Genomic DNA, 14,315 nt, shown 5'->3' on the forward strand with positions numbered 1-14,315 from the left:
CAACAAGGGGCAGAAGCTCGTAGAAAAAATATTCAAAGCACAGGAACAGACAATCCCTGGAAGGAGAAAATCTAAAGACTTAAAGTAGATGAAGAGCTGCTCAACCTAACTTGAAGTCAAAGAAATACAAATTAAAATACAAAGATGTCACTTCATTCCCATCATAAACATTAGAAATATAGGTAATATGGCCAGCCTCGGTGGCTCACCTCTGTAATCCCAGCACTTTGGGAGGCTGAGGCGGGCGGATTACTTGAGGTCAAGAATTCGAGACCAGCCTAGGGGTAGCCACCATGCCCGGCCACTAGGAACTAGATTTATGCACAGCAACAGATATGTTGAAAAGGTTAGAAATAGCCAGACTTGGTGGCTCACACCTGTAATTCTAGCACTTAGTGGGAGGCTGAGGGGGGAGGACCACTTGAGCACAAGAGTTTGAGACCAGCCTGGACAACATAGTGAGACTTCGTCTCTATTAAATTAATTAATTAATTAAGTTAAAAATGTATTGATGAATGAAAAAATAAGAAACTGAATCAGAGCTCTATCTCAATACCAGTTGTGTAAGTTAAAAACCAACCCCCTAAAGGATACTATATACGTACATGTGTGAATGTACGCTTATATGTATATATACAGATTTGTGTTTCTACACACACACACACACACACATTTTTTCTTTCAGAATACACACATGGGTTTTTTGTTTGTTTGTTTTTTGACAGAATCTCTCTCTGTCACCAGGCTGGAGTGCAGTGGTGCGATCTTGGGTCACTGCAACCTCCGCATCCCGGGTTCAAGCGATTCTCCTGCCTCAGCTCCCGAGTAGCTGGGATTACAGGCGCGCACCACCATGCCCAGCTGACTTTTGTATTTTTAGTAGCGACAGGATTTCACCATGTTTGCCAGGATGGTCTTGATCTCTTAACCTCGTGATCTACCCTCCTCGGCCTCCCAAGGTGCTGGGATTACAGGCGTGAGCCACCACTTCTGGCCAGAATACACACATGGCTTTAAATCATCATTGCTGCTATTCACATTTTGGACCAGATAGTTCTTTGTTGTGCAAAGCCGTGTGTACATTGTAGGATGTTTAGCAACATCTCTGTGGCCTCTCTCTACCTAATGCTAGTAGCACCTACTCAGTTGTGACAACCAAAAATGCCTCCAGACATTGTTTTTTTGTTTGTTCTTTTTTGTTGTTGTTTTTTGGTTTTTTTTTTGAGACAGAGTCTCTGTCGCCCAGGTGGGAGTGCAATGGCGCATTCTCCACTCGCTGCAACCTCTGCCTCCTGGGTTCAAGCGATTCTTCTGCCTCAGCCTCCTTAGTAGCTGGGATCACAGGTGTGCCCCCACCACGCCTGGCTAATTTTTTTTTTTTTTTTTTAAGTAGAGATGGGGTTTCTCCATGTTGGTCATGCTGGTCTTGAACTCCTGACCTTGTGATCTGCCTGCCTTGGCCTCCCAAAGTGTTGGGATTACAGGCGTGAGCCACTGTGCCCGACCAACCTCCAGACATTGTTAAATGTCTCCTGTGGTAGAGGGAGCCAAACTGCTCTCGTTAAGAACCACTCATCTAAACCATATGTCAAACGCATTAGTGTGACCACTTAGGTTCTCAGAGGCAGGGGTTGTGACAGGGACTGTGTGAGGAAAGGAAAAATATTAAAATAAAACAAGAGCAGAGTCTTGCACACAATGGTTATGATGTGCAATGAACTGAGGAGAATGATTACCTCAACTATGGGTAGCTGAGGTCCAGATACAAGAAATAAAGAAAAACAAACTAAAATTGGCCTCAGTCCTCTGAATTGGTGTATGTTTATTGATATTCAGTCAGCCACAACCTGAGTGTCTTTGAAGGCAAAGAAATTTAGTGCACAATATAATCTTTTGCACTTTGGCTTTCACTGTGACTTTAGACAGAGTGACGAAGCCTCGATGTTTCTTTAATGAGATGTACGAAAGCAATTTTTGAAGGGTGCAAAAGCTTTAGTGTCAGGAAGACTGTTGGATTAACCAATAGACAGACAAAACCTGTACTGCAGCTTTCAGTAAAGCAGACAGCAAACACTGCTGGAAAACAAGATCAGCCCCAAGGGACTCACTTGGATTTTGCAATTAGAAACAGCCAGAAAGAAGCCTTTAAAAATAAATAGTACAGTCATCCCCTCCATACCCATGGGTTCCGCATCTGTGGACTCAACCAGCCTTGGGTCAAAAATATTATTTAAAAAAGTTGCAAGTTGGGTGCGGTGGCTCATGCCTGTAATCCCAGCACTTTGGGAGGCTGAGGCAGGTGGATCATTTGAGATCAGGAATTCAGGACCAGCCTGGCCAACGTAATGAAACCCCATCTCTACTAAAAACACAAAATTAGCCAGGTGTGGTGGCACGTGCCTATAATCCCAGCTACTGGGGAGGCTGAGGCAGGAGAATCACTGGAACCTGGGAGAGGGAGGGTACAGTGAGCCAAGATGGCACTATTGCACTCCAGCCTGGTTGACAGAGGGAGACTCTGTCTCAAACAAACAAAAAAAAAGCAACTGTATTAAACATGTACAAACTTATTTTGATTGTTATTTCCTAAGCAATACAGTGTAACAACTATTTACACAGCATTTACATTGTATTAGGTATTATAAGTAATCTAGAGATGATTTAAGGTATATGGAAGGATATGCATAGATTGTGTGTAAATACTATGTCATTTTATATCAGGGACTTGAGCATGCAAGGAATTGAGGAAGGTCCTGGAACCAATCCCCACAGATACAGAGAGACTACTGTATTTTTGTTATGGACTGAATGTTTGTGTCCTCCCAAAACTCAAATGTAGAATCCCTAATTTCCAATGGGATAGCATTTAGAGCTAGGGCCTTTGGGAGGCCTAGGGTTAGATGAGTTCATGAGGTTTGAGCCGTCATGATAGGATTAATGCCCCTATAAAAAGAGATGCTGGAGAGCTTGCTCTCTCTCCCACATATGCGTCAAGGAGGGGCCATGCAAGCACACAGCAAGATGGCGGCCACCTAGAAACAAAAGAAAAAAGGCTTCAGGATAATATGTACCTTGCTAGCACTTTCATCTTGGACTTCTCATTCTCTAGAAGTGTAAGAAATAAAGTTCTGTTGTTTAAACCTAGTCTGAGGCTGGGCGTGGTGACTCATGCCTGTAATCCCATCACTTTAGGAGGCCAAGGCAGGCAGATCACAAGGTCAGGAGTTCGAGACCAGCCTGGCCAACATGGGGAAACCCCTTCTCTACTAAAAATACAAATATTAGCTGAGCATGGTGGCACGCGCCTGTAGTCCTAGCTACTCGGGAGGCTGAGGTGGGAGAATCGCTTGAACCCAGGAGGCAGAGGTTGCAGTGAGCCAAGACTGCGCCACTGCACTCCAGCCTGGGTGACAGTGAGATTCTGTCTCAAAAAAAAAGAAAAAGAAAAAAAAAGAGTAGCATATTATTAAAAGGTACTAATAGTCAATAAGAAAGCTTCAGTGGCTATTAATATTAGATAAAATAGACTTCAAGATAAGGAGTATTACAAGAGACAAAAAGGTCAGTAGGATGGAATATATATATATGCCCACTAACAAAGTATGACAAATATATAAAGCAAAACTTGATAGAAATGGGAAGAAATAGACAAATCTACAAAGTTAGAGATTTTAATGCACTTCTCTCAGTAATAGAACAACTGAAAAAAATGGTAGGTTTACAGAAGATCTGAAAGACACTATTGACATCCTTAACCTAAGTAACACATAAAATATCATGCCCAACAATTGCAAAATACACTTTCTTGTCAAGGTCACATGGAACGCTCACCAAGATGGACAATATCTTGAACCATAAAACAAGTCTCATTCAATTTCAAACTATAGGAATCTGGCCAGGTGCAGTGGCTCACACCTGTAATCCCAGCACTTTGGGAGGCCGAGGAGGGTGGATCACCTGAAGTCAGGAGTTCGAGACCAGCCTGGCCAACATGATGAAACCCTGTCTCTACTAAAAATACAAAAATTAGCTAGGCGTGGTGGTGAGCCCCTGTAATCCCACCTACTCAGGAGGCTGAGGCAGGAGAATTGCTTGAACCTGGGAGGTGGAGGTTGCAGTGAGCTGAGATCATGCCACTGCACTCCAGCCTGGGCAACAAGAGCAAAACTCCATCACACACACACACACACACACACACACACACACACACACACACACACAAAATCTTATGGCATATATTATCTGACCACAATGGAAATAAATTGAAAATCAACAAAAATAAAACAGCTAGAATAGTTAGAAAATAAACAACTTGCTGCTGAACAACCACTGGTCAAAAACATAAATCACAAAGGAAATTAGAAAATATTTTGAACTGTCTCTGGGTTTAAAAAGAAAAAGTAAATAAAATATTTTGAACTGAAAGATAATAAAAACAACATCAACGTTTGTAGGATTTTATAATGTTAAATGTTTATAAGAAAACAAGTTAGATCTCAAATCAATGATACAACGTCCACCATAAAAAAAAAAGATTAAGCTAAACTTGAAGAAAGCCGGAGGAAAATATAATAAAGAAAAGAGAAGAAATTGGTGAAATTGGAACCAGAAAAAAATAAAGACAATCAATAAAATCAAGAACTGGTTATTTGTGAAAAAAAATCAATAATATTCATTTTAAAAGCTCTAGAGAAAAGACACAAAATTCCCAATATCGAGAATAAAAAGGAGCCATCACTTCAGATCCCACAGACATTAAAAGAGTAATAAGAGAATATTATGTGGTAGCTCACACCTGTAATCCTAGCACTTTGGGAGGCTGGGGCGGGAGGATTGCTTGAACCTAAGAGTCCAGGAACAACCCGGGCAACATAGCAAGACCCTGTCTTCATAGGGAGGGGAAAAAAAAGAATAGCTAGCTTGACTAGCCTGTAATTTATAAGAAATTGAATTCATAATTAAAATCTATGAAAATCTTTTCCTAAAAAGAAAATTCTAAGCCCAGATGGTTTCAGCAGTGAATCTATCAAACATTTCAGGAAAATATACTAACTGTACACAAACTGAATCTATGAAACATTTTAGGAAAATATACCAACTGTACACAAACTCTTTCAGAAAAATAGAAAAAAGAATACTTCTGAACTTATTAGGTTAGTGTTACCTTAATGTCAAAATCAGATAAAATATTACAAAAACAGTAAGCAAAACTCAGATAAATATTCCTCATAAACATAGACACAAAAGGCTGGGCATGGTGGCTCACACCTATAATCCCAGCATTTTGGGAGGCTGAGGCGGGCGGATCACCTGAGGTCAGGAGTTTGAGACCAGCCTGACCAACATGGCGGAACCCCGTCTCTACTAAAAACACAAAAATTAGCCAGGTGTGGTAGTGGGCACCTGTAATCCCAGCTACTCAGGAGGCTGAGGAATGAGAATCACTTGAACCCGGGAGGCAGAGGTTGCAGTGAGCCGTGATCGGGCCACTCCAGCCTGGGAGACAGAGTGAGACTGTCGCAAAAAAAAAAAAAAAGACAAAAATCCTTAACCAAATATTACCAAATTGAAACAAGGAATTAATGAAAAGAAGAAGACATTATGATCTAGTGTAGTTTATCTCAGGAATAAAGGTTGTTTAACATTTAAAACCAATCGATATAATTAATTGTATTAACAGACTAAAAAAGGATAAAACCTCATCTCAATAGATGCAGATAAAGCATTAGACAAAATCCAATGTTCCTTTATATTAAAAACACATAGCAGGCTGGGCACGATGGCTCATGTCTGTAATTCCAGCACTTTGGGAGGCCGAGGTGGGCAGATCACCTGAGGTCAGGAGTTCAAGACCAGCCTGGCCAACATGATGAAACCCGGTCCCTACTAAATATACAGAAAAAAAAAAAAAATTAGCTGGGCATGGTGGCATGTGCCTGTAATCCCAGCTACTCAGGAGGCTGAGGCAGGAGAATGGCTTGAACCTGGGAGGTGGAGGTTGCAGTGAGCCAAGATCGCGCCATTGCACTCCAGCCTGGGCGACAGCCAGAGTGAGACTCTGTCAAAAAAACACAAAGCACAAAAAACAAAACTCCAGCAAATTAGGAAGAGAAAGGGACTTCCTCAATCTGATAAAAAGTATCTATAACAAAACCTACAGCTACATTATACTTAATGGCAACAAACTGAACACTTCCTCCCTAAGATTTGGAACAAAGCAAGGATGTCTGCTATGGCCAGTCCTATTCAGCATTGTACTGGAAGTCCTTTGTAAAAACAAACTGGCCAGATGCAGTGGCTCACATCGGTAATCCCAGAACTTTGGGAGGCTGGGGCGGGCAAAGCACGGGGTCAGGAGTTCGAGACCAGCCATGGTGAAACCCCCCTCTCTACTAAAAATACAAAAATTAGCCGGGCGTGGTGGTGTGCACCTGTAGTCCCAGCTACTAGGGAGGCTGAGGCGGGAGAATGGCTTGAACCTGGGAGGCAGAGGTTGCAGTGAGCCGAGATTGCGCCACTGCACTCCAGTTGAGCAACAGAGTCAGACTCCGTCTAAAAAAAAAAAAAAAAAAAGCTAAGGAATATATATATTAAAAAAGTACTATAACAACTACATGATCTTATCAGTGTTGTAGAATCCAAAGTCAACATAAAAAAATTACGTTTTGATATGTTAGCAATAAACCATTGAATGGAAAAATTAAGAAAACAACTATTTACTAGATCAGCACACAATAAGAAATACTGAGGGATGAGTTTAACAAAAGGCTTACAAGACCCGTATTCTAAAAACTGAGAGTATTACTGAGAAAATTAAAGAAAACCTAAATAAAATGGAGAGATATATCATCTGCATAAATCAAAATACTTAATATTTTCAAGATGTAAATTCTCCCCAAATTGATTTTATAGATTCAACACAATGCCAGTCAAAATCTGGCAAAATTTTTCTATTTTGTAGAAATTTCCAAGCTGATTCTAAAATTTATATGGAAATACAAAGGACCTAGAATAGCTAAAGCCATGTTGGGAAAAATAAAAAAAGAACAAAGTTAGAGGACTCACCAGGCACAGTGGCTCATGCCTGTAATCCCAGCACTTTGGGAGGCAGAGGAGGGCAGATCACTTGAGGTCAGGAGTTTGAGACTATACTGGCCAACATGGTGAAACCCCATCTCTACTGAAAATATAAAAATTAGCCTGGCTTGGTGGTGTGCACCTGTAATTCCAGCTACTTGGGAGGCTGAGGCAGGAGAAGTTCTTCAACCTGGGAGGTGGAGGTAAGCCTTCCAGTGAGTCAAGGTGGCACCACTGCACCCCAGCCTGGGCAACAGAGCAAGACTCTGTCCGACTCCCCATCACACACACGCACAAAGAATACTTAAAACTCAATAATAAAAGACCAAAGACCCAATCCAGTACAAAAAAAAAAAAAAAATGTGGTGGGGCGGGAGGCAAATAAACTGAACAGCCTCTTCACCAAACTAGCTATGAGGATGGCAAAAAAATACATTGAAAGTAGGCTGAACGTCATTATTCAGTGAAAATTAAAACCACATTGAGATACCACTACATATCCATTATCATAGCTAAAGTTAAAAAGACTAGCGTTGGCAATGACTTAAAACAACTGGAACTCTCATTTACTGTTGGCGGAAATGTAAAATGGCACAACTAGTTTGGAAAACACAGTTTGGCAGTTTCTTAAATGTTACACATACACCTCCCAAGTTAGTATTGTCAGGTAAGGGACATATTTTAGACAAATAGTGAATAATTTGTCAATATAGGCTCTAAATATTGCACAGGATATATGTATCCTAAAAAATTACTTCTTATTTATCTGAAATTCAAGTTTAAATGGATGCCTTGTATTTTTATTTGCTAAATCTGGCAAATCTACTTCCCATACAACCCAGGCATTTCACCTCCATGTAATTACCCAGGAGAAATAAAAATATGTCCATGTGTACACCAATGTTCACAGAAGCCTTTCTCTCTTTCTCCCATTTCTCCCTTCCTTCCTTCCTCTTTCTTTCTTTCTTTCTCTCTCTCTTTCTTCTTTCTTTCTTTCTTTTTCTTTCTTTCTTTCTTTTCTTCTTTTCTTTCACAGACTCCCACTCTGTTGCCCAGGCTAGAGTGCAGTGGTGTGATTTCCCATCGCTGCAACCTCCACTTCCCAAGTTCAAGTGATTCTCGTGCCTCAGCTTCCCAAGAAGCTGGGATTACAGACACGCACCACCATGCCCAGCTAACTTTTTGTATTTTTAGTAGAGATGGGTTTTTGTCATGTTGGGCAGGCTGGTTTCAAACCCCTGAGCTCAGGTGATCCACCCGTCTCGGCCTCCCAAAGGGCTGGGATTACACGCATGAGCCACCGTACTCAGCCCATAGCAGCTCTCTTTGTAATATGTCCCTAACTGGAACCAACCCAAATGCCCGTGAACAAGAAGTCTGGATAAACAAATTATGGTATATTCACACAATGGCATGTTATTCAGCAATAAGAAGGAATGAACTATTAATACACACATAACACAGATGAATAATTATGCTGCGTGAAAGAAGCCAGACCAAGAAGAGTACCTATCAAATGATTCTATTTAAATATAATTCTAGAAAATGCAAACTAACCTATAGTGACAGAAAGCTGACCAATGATTGCCTGGGCCAAGTGTAGGGGTAGAAGGCAGGGAAGGAAAGATGCTTTTTAAACTTCTGGGCATGATGGATACACTTACCATCTTGATTGTGGTGAGGATTTTATAGGCATAGACCTATGCCCAAACTCATCAAATCATATTTTTCAAATATGTGCAGCTTATGGTGGGTCAATTGTACCTTAATGAAGCTGTACAATTTTATTTGTAATACTCTTGTATGAGTTTACTCTGTATACAATAGTTTGTGAAACTCCATGGCCAGTAAAACAAACATCTTACTCACTTAGAGAGATAGGATCAACAAATCTAAAAGCTAAATAAAAGCACAAGTGTTAAACAAGATGAAACGGGAGATAATATTTGTAAATATTAAAGCAATGTGTTTTAATTTCCCTTTGAACTCATGTTCCTTTGCAGCTTTCTTGGAGACAGCCCTGACACTTATAACTAGAGAGCTGAAAAGATCTGTTATCTGTCTTTATTTTATTTTTTGAGACAGAGTCTTGCTCTGTTGCTTAGGCTGGAGTGCAGTGGTGTGATCTTTCCTCACTGCAACCTCCGCCTCCCAGATACAAGTGATTCTCCTGCCTCAGCCTCCTGTGTAGCTGGAATTACAGATGCATGCACCACCACGCCCGGCTAATTTTTGTATTTTTAGCAGAGATGGGGTTTCGCCATGTTGGCCAGGGTGGTCTTGAACTCCTGACCTCAGGTGATCCGCCCACCTCAGCCTCCCGAAGTGCTGGGATTACAGGCGTGAGCCACTGTGCCTGGCCGTAGAGGAATCTTTTAACACCCATGAAAGCCGGAAGTGGGGCCTGTGAGAGAGAGGAAATGGGTGAAAGTGCTCAGAAGCAAAGTCAAAACCAAGAGAAGGGACTACAGGTTTACTGAGTGCAGATGTTAGCATCAGAGTCTGGCCCAACGACTAGGTAGTATAAAGACATTATACACATCACCACAAGCAGCTGGCAGGCTCTACCCTTACATCTACTTACAGAGGAATTGTGCGTATGTGTTGGAGGGATTCTGAGAGAGAAGACATTTGACCCAGAGAAATGGAGCATTAGCCAAAGGCACTGTGTTAATTTATTATATCGGACTAACTAGTTTCCTCACCCTACTCCTCTATGCATCCCCATCGATGTCCAGAAGATGCTCACTCAAAAAAAAAATAAAAGTTAGTTTATAGACAAAATAAAGAAAATGCATTCCAAATGCACACCCAAGTGTAGTGGAAATAAATTTACAACCCCATTACCAACATAATACGAGAAATATTTGAAGGCATTCAGTAGCCGGGCTCGGTGGCTCACCTAGCACTTTGGGAGGCCCAGGTGGGCGGGTCACTTGAGGTCAGGAGTTCGAGACCAGCCTGACCAACATGGTGAAACCCCGTCTCTACTAAAAATAGAAAAATTAGCCAGGCATGGTGGCAGGTGCTGAGGCAGGAGAATCGCTTGAACCTGGGAGGAGGAGGTTGCAGTGAGCCAAGATTATGCCACTGCACTCCAACACTCCAGCCTGGGCAACAGAAACTCTGTCTCAAAAAAAAGAAAAAGAAGAAGAAGGAGAAGGAGGGGAAGAAGAAGAAAGAGAAGAAGAAGAAAGATGTCAACTTAAAATCACAAGATTTATGAATTTATAAAGGATAACTTGATTTCTTATGATAGGTTGCAACATTGCAAGCTGAGAAGTGGAGCCTCCGATTGATACTGAATGCAGGCACGTCACCAGAGGAAGGGTGGACTGGGTTTTATGCTAAATGTGTTGGCTAAATATATGTTTTGTTTTGTTTTTGTTTTTGAGATGGTGTCTTGCTCTGTCATCCAGGCTGAAGTGCAGTGCTGCAATCTCAGCTCACTGCAGCCTCCACCTTCCAGGTTCCAGTGATTCTCCTGCCTCAGCCTCCTGGGTAGCTGGAATTACAGGCATGCGTCACCACGCCCAGCTAATTTTTGTATTTTTAGTAGAGAAGGGGTTTCACCACATTGGCCAGGCTGGTCTCGAACTCCTGACCTCAGGTGATCCACCCGCCTCAGCCTCCCAAAGTGCTGGGATTACAGGTACAAGCCACTGTGCCCAGCCTAAATATATGTATTTAACAGGTTATAGGAGAAGCTACAAATACTCATGAAGGGTGGTCACGTGCATGCGTGGTAAGCAAACGTGTTATATACATCCCATGTTCACTTTGGGGTGGAGACTTAATATTAAAATGCAGTAAAATTAGGTCTATGTGTCAAACGGTGAAACAAAGACGCTCTGTGTACAGCCTCCATAGACCAGCCAGAACCAGTGCATGGTTGGTGGTTATTTATCAGGAAGGAATGCTTTGTAAACCAGTCAGCTGTCATGTCAAAATCTCAAAACCGGAGGGGAGTCCAGCCGTGGCATCAAGAGGTTAATTGAAGTCAGCAGAGGAATCTTCCATTCTTTTATTCCAAGGCTTGTTTCCGTTTAATGGCTGGGAAAAAAAAAAAAACGTCTGGTGGCAGTGAGGAAGGGGACTCACTGAAGTGTGACTGACCTTCCATCTTGTCATGGTCGGAAACTTAGTATTTGTGAAAAGTTTTTCTAAGGTCTCCTTGGACAAGAAGAGTCTGTTCAGTTGATCAGGGGGCTTAGGATTTTACTTTTTTTTTTTTTTTTTTTTGAGTCAAGTCTCTGTTGCCTAGGCTGGAGTTCAGTGGCAGGTTCACTGCAGCTGGGCTCAAACAATTCTTCTGCCCCAGCCTCCCAAGTAGACACGGGGTTTTGCCATGTTGGCCAGGCTGGTCTTGAACTCCTGACCTCAAGTGATCCTCCCACCTCAGTCTCCCAAAGTGCTGGGATTACAGGCATGAGTCACCATGCCTGGCTGGATCTTACTTTTATTTCACAAGAATAACTGGTAGTATTAAGTGCAAGATAGCCATAGGTATGGGGGCTGAGCCTTGATGGACGGGCAGGATTTTGGACAGGTAGGTAGGAAAGGCCATGCCAGGTGGGAAGAACTGAGGAGCAAGGGTGTGCCTATGGTGTTTCAGGGAACAGTGGGAGACAGAAAGGAGCAGAGGGCTGCTGTTGATGAGAATGGCCCATGGTGCCCAAGTGGTTAGCATGACCCAGGAAATCAACTGTGAATGAACTCAGAAGAGGCAGCCTCTCTACAGGCCTGGACTTGCCTTCTGGAAACTTTGCAAATAGAAAGCCAGAGAATGTGGCCACCAGAACGAATGTCAGTTGATTTCTCCATGGGTCAAGAAACTGAAAGTGGCCATCTGATAGCTTGCAGAGTAGTAAACAGCTTGAGCATCACTTACGGAAACCCAGATTATTCTTCAGGGGACAAGCCTGGGGTCTTAGAAACACTAGTGGTCATTCCCGTTGTGGTCAACATAAGAAAACCTGGGACTTCAAACAAAAGATGGCTGGCGCCCTGTAAGGAGAGCTCTTATTTTCTAATGTCTGTTCATTCCATGAAGACTACGTACTGGATTGAGTTCTGAGAACCGGCCTGGTTCATATTTCATGTCACCTCCTGTGGCCAAGCCGCTCAGCGAGGCAGAACATCTTGCTGAGGGCCCACAGAATCAGGAAGGGTGTTAACCAGTGGGCTGTGATGCATGGGCACAGCCTGTTTCCCAACACTGTTTTTAATTAATTAGCCATGACAGGCACCCAATCTCTCCCCTCTGACTCTGGCCTCCCATCCTGGGATTGCACCCCAGGTTTCCTGTCTGCACCTGGAGTGCCAGCGTGTCTCAGGGAAATGCTGGTTTGTGAAGCCCCTGTCCTATTCTTCCCCCAACATGGTGCAGAGATTGTACATGCCAGACTCACAGCTTTCAAGAGCAGGAAGAGGAGACTTTGGGGAGGATCACAGACAAAAGGCAGCCAGGACAAGCGCAGGAGCCTGCAAGGGGGTTTTCCACGCTGGTTATATATGAAGGTCCTGCCTTCACCTCCAAATAAAAATGCAATGACCAAAAGCTAGTAAGGGATCAGTAACCATTTTGGATGAATAATGTCGATTAACATTTCAAGAGTGTGATGGGCTACATTGGAGACAATGCCTTCAAAGATGGGTTTATTATAAAATGAGGTTTTTAGGGTGGTCCTGTTCCAACAGGATGGCCCTGTAAGAAGAGGAAATTTGGGGCAGGCACGGTGGGTTCACACCTGTAATCCCAACAGTTTGGGAGGCCAAGGAGGGCAGATCACGAGGTCAAGAGATCAAGATCATCCCGGCCAACATGGTGAAACTCCGTCTCTACTAAAAGTACAAAATATTAGCTGGGTGTAGTGGTGCAGGCCTGTAGTCCCAGCTACTTTGGAGGCTGAGGCAGGAGAATTGCTTGAACCCGGGAGGCGGAGGTTGCAGTGAACCGAGATCCCGCCACTGCACTACAGCCTGGCGACAGAGCGAGACTCTGTCTCAAAAAAAAAAAAAGAAGAGGAAATTTGGACACACAGAGAGACACCAAGGGCACTGGGGGACGACCACATGAGAACACAGAGAGGAAGATCTGTCTGCAAGCCAAGGAGAGAGGCTTCAGAAGAAACCAAACCTGGCAACACCTTCATCTTGGACTTCCAGCCTCCTGAACTGTGAGGAAATAAATTTCCATTGCCATGGAAAAGCCACCCAGTCTGTGGTATTTTGTTATAGCACGTCTCACAAGTGAATAACAGAATCACAAATGTAGGCGAAAAAATAGTACTTATTAAGACTTAGGCAATGTTTCTAGGAATTCTGTGAAGGCTTGTTGTAATAATTTCACCACCCAAAGGGTATCTGGGACTTCCAAGTCTGAAAGTCCCCAGAGCAGGGAAACCTGGCCCGTTCCCCACATTGTGTAACTCTCAGAAGCCAGACTCACTTCACTGGCCTAACTCTGTCATCTCAGGCTGTCTTCAGAGTCTGAAGTACAACAGTTTTTTTTTTTTTTGAGACCGAGTCTTGCTCTGTCTCCCAGGCTGTAGTGCAGTGGCACCATCTCGGCTCACTGCAACCTCCACTTCCCAGGTTCAAGTGATTCTCCTGCCTCAGGCTCCTAAGTACTGGGATGACAGGTGCGCACCACCACGCACGGCTAATTTTTGTATTTTTAGTAGAGATGGGGTTTCACCATGTTGGTCAGGCTGGTCTTGAACTCCTGACCTTGTAATCTGCCCGCCTTGGCTTCACAAAGTGCTGGGATTACAGGTGTGAGCCATCGCGCCCAGCGGTTTTTTTTTTAAACCCAATATGGGCACAGAAACTTCTGCCCCTTCCCTATTCATTCTAAATGCTCTAAAACCCAGCTCAGGTTTCCTCTCCTTCAGGAAGTGGACGAGAACTGATAATCTCTGACCTGGTACTTTCATCAGAGGCGTTCAAACCAGGGGGACTCCATCTGGGGCTGGGTAAAATGAGGCTGAGACCTGTTGGGTTGCATCCCTAGGAGGTTAGGCATTCTTAGTTACAGGATGAGATAGGAGGTCACAAGATACAGGTCACAAGGACCCCACTGATAAAACAGGATGCAGTAGAAAAGCCAGTCAGAACCCGCCAAATCTAAGATAGCAATGAAAGTGACCTCTGGTGGTCCTCACTGTGCATTATACGCTAATTATAATACATTAGCGTGCTAAAAGACACTCCCACCAGTGCCATGACAGTTTACA

At 43.1% G+C, this 14,315-nt stretch overlaps 1 protein-coding gene across 2 annotated transcripts in view; it reads left to right on the forward strand.

The window, feature by feature from the left end:
* SEL1L3 (SEL1L family member 3) overlaps positions 1-14,315 on the forward strand; it is a 165,595-nt gene that overhangs the window by 121,589 nt on the left and 29,691 nt on the right. The window lies entirely within an intron of this gene.

Source organism: Hylobates moloch, unplaced genomic scaffold (genome assembly GCF_009828535.3).
Source record: "Hylobates moloch isolate HMO894 unplaced genomic scaffold, HMol_V3 SCAFFOLD_17, whole genome shotgun sequence".
Taxonomy (NCBI): domain Eukaryota; kingdom Metazoa; phylum Chordata; class Mammalia; order Primates; family Hylobatidae; genus Hylobates; species Hylobates moloch.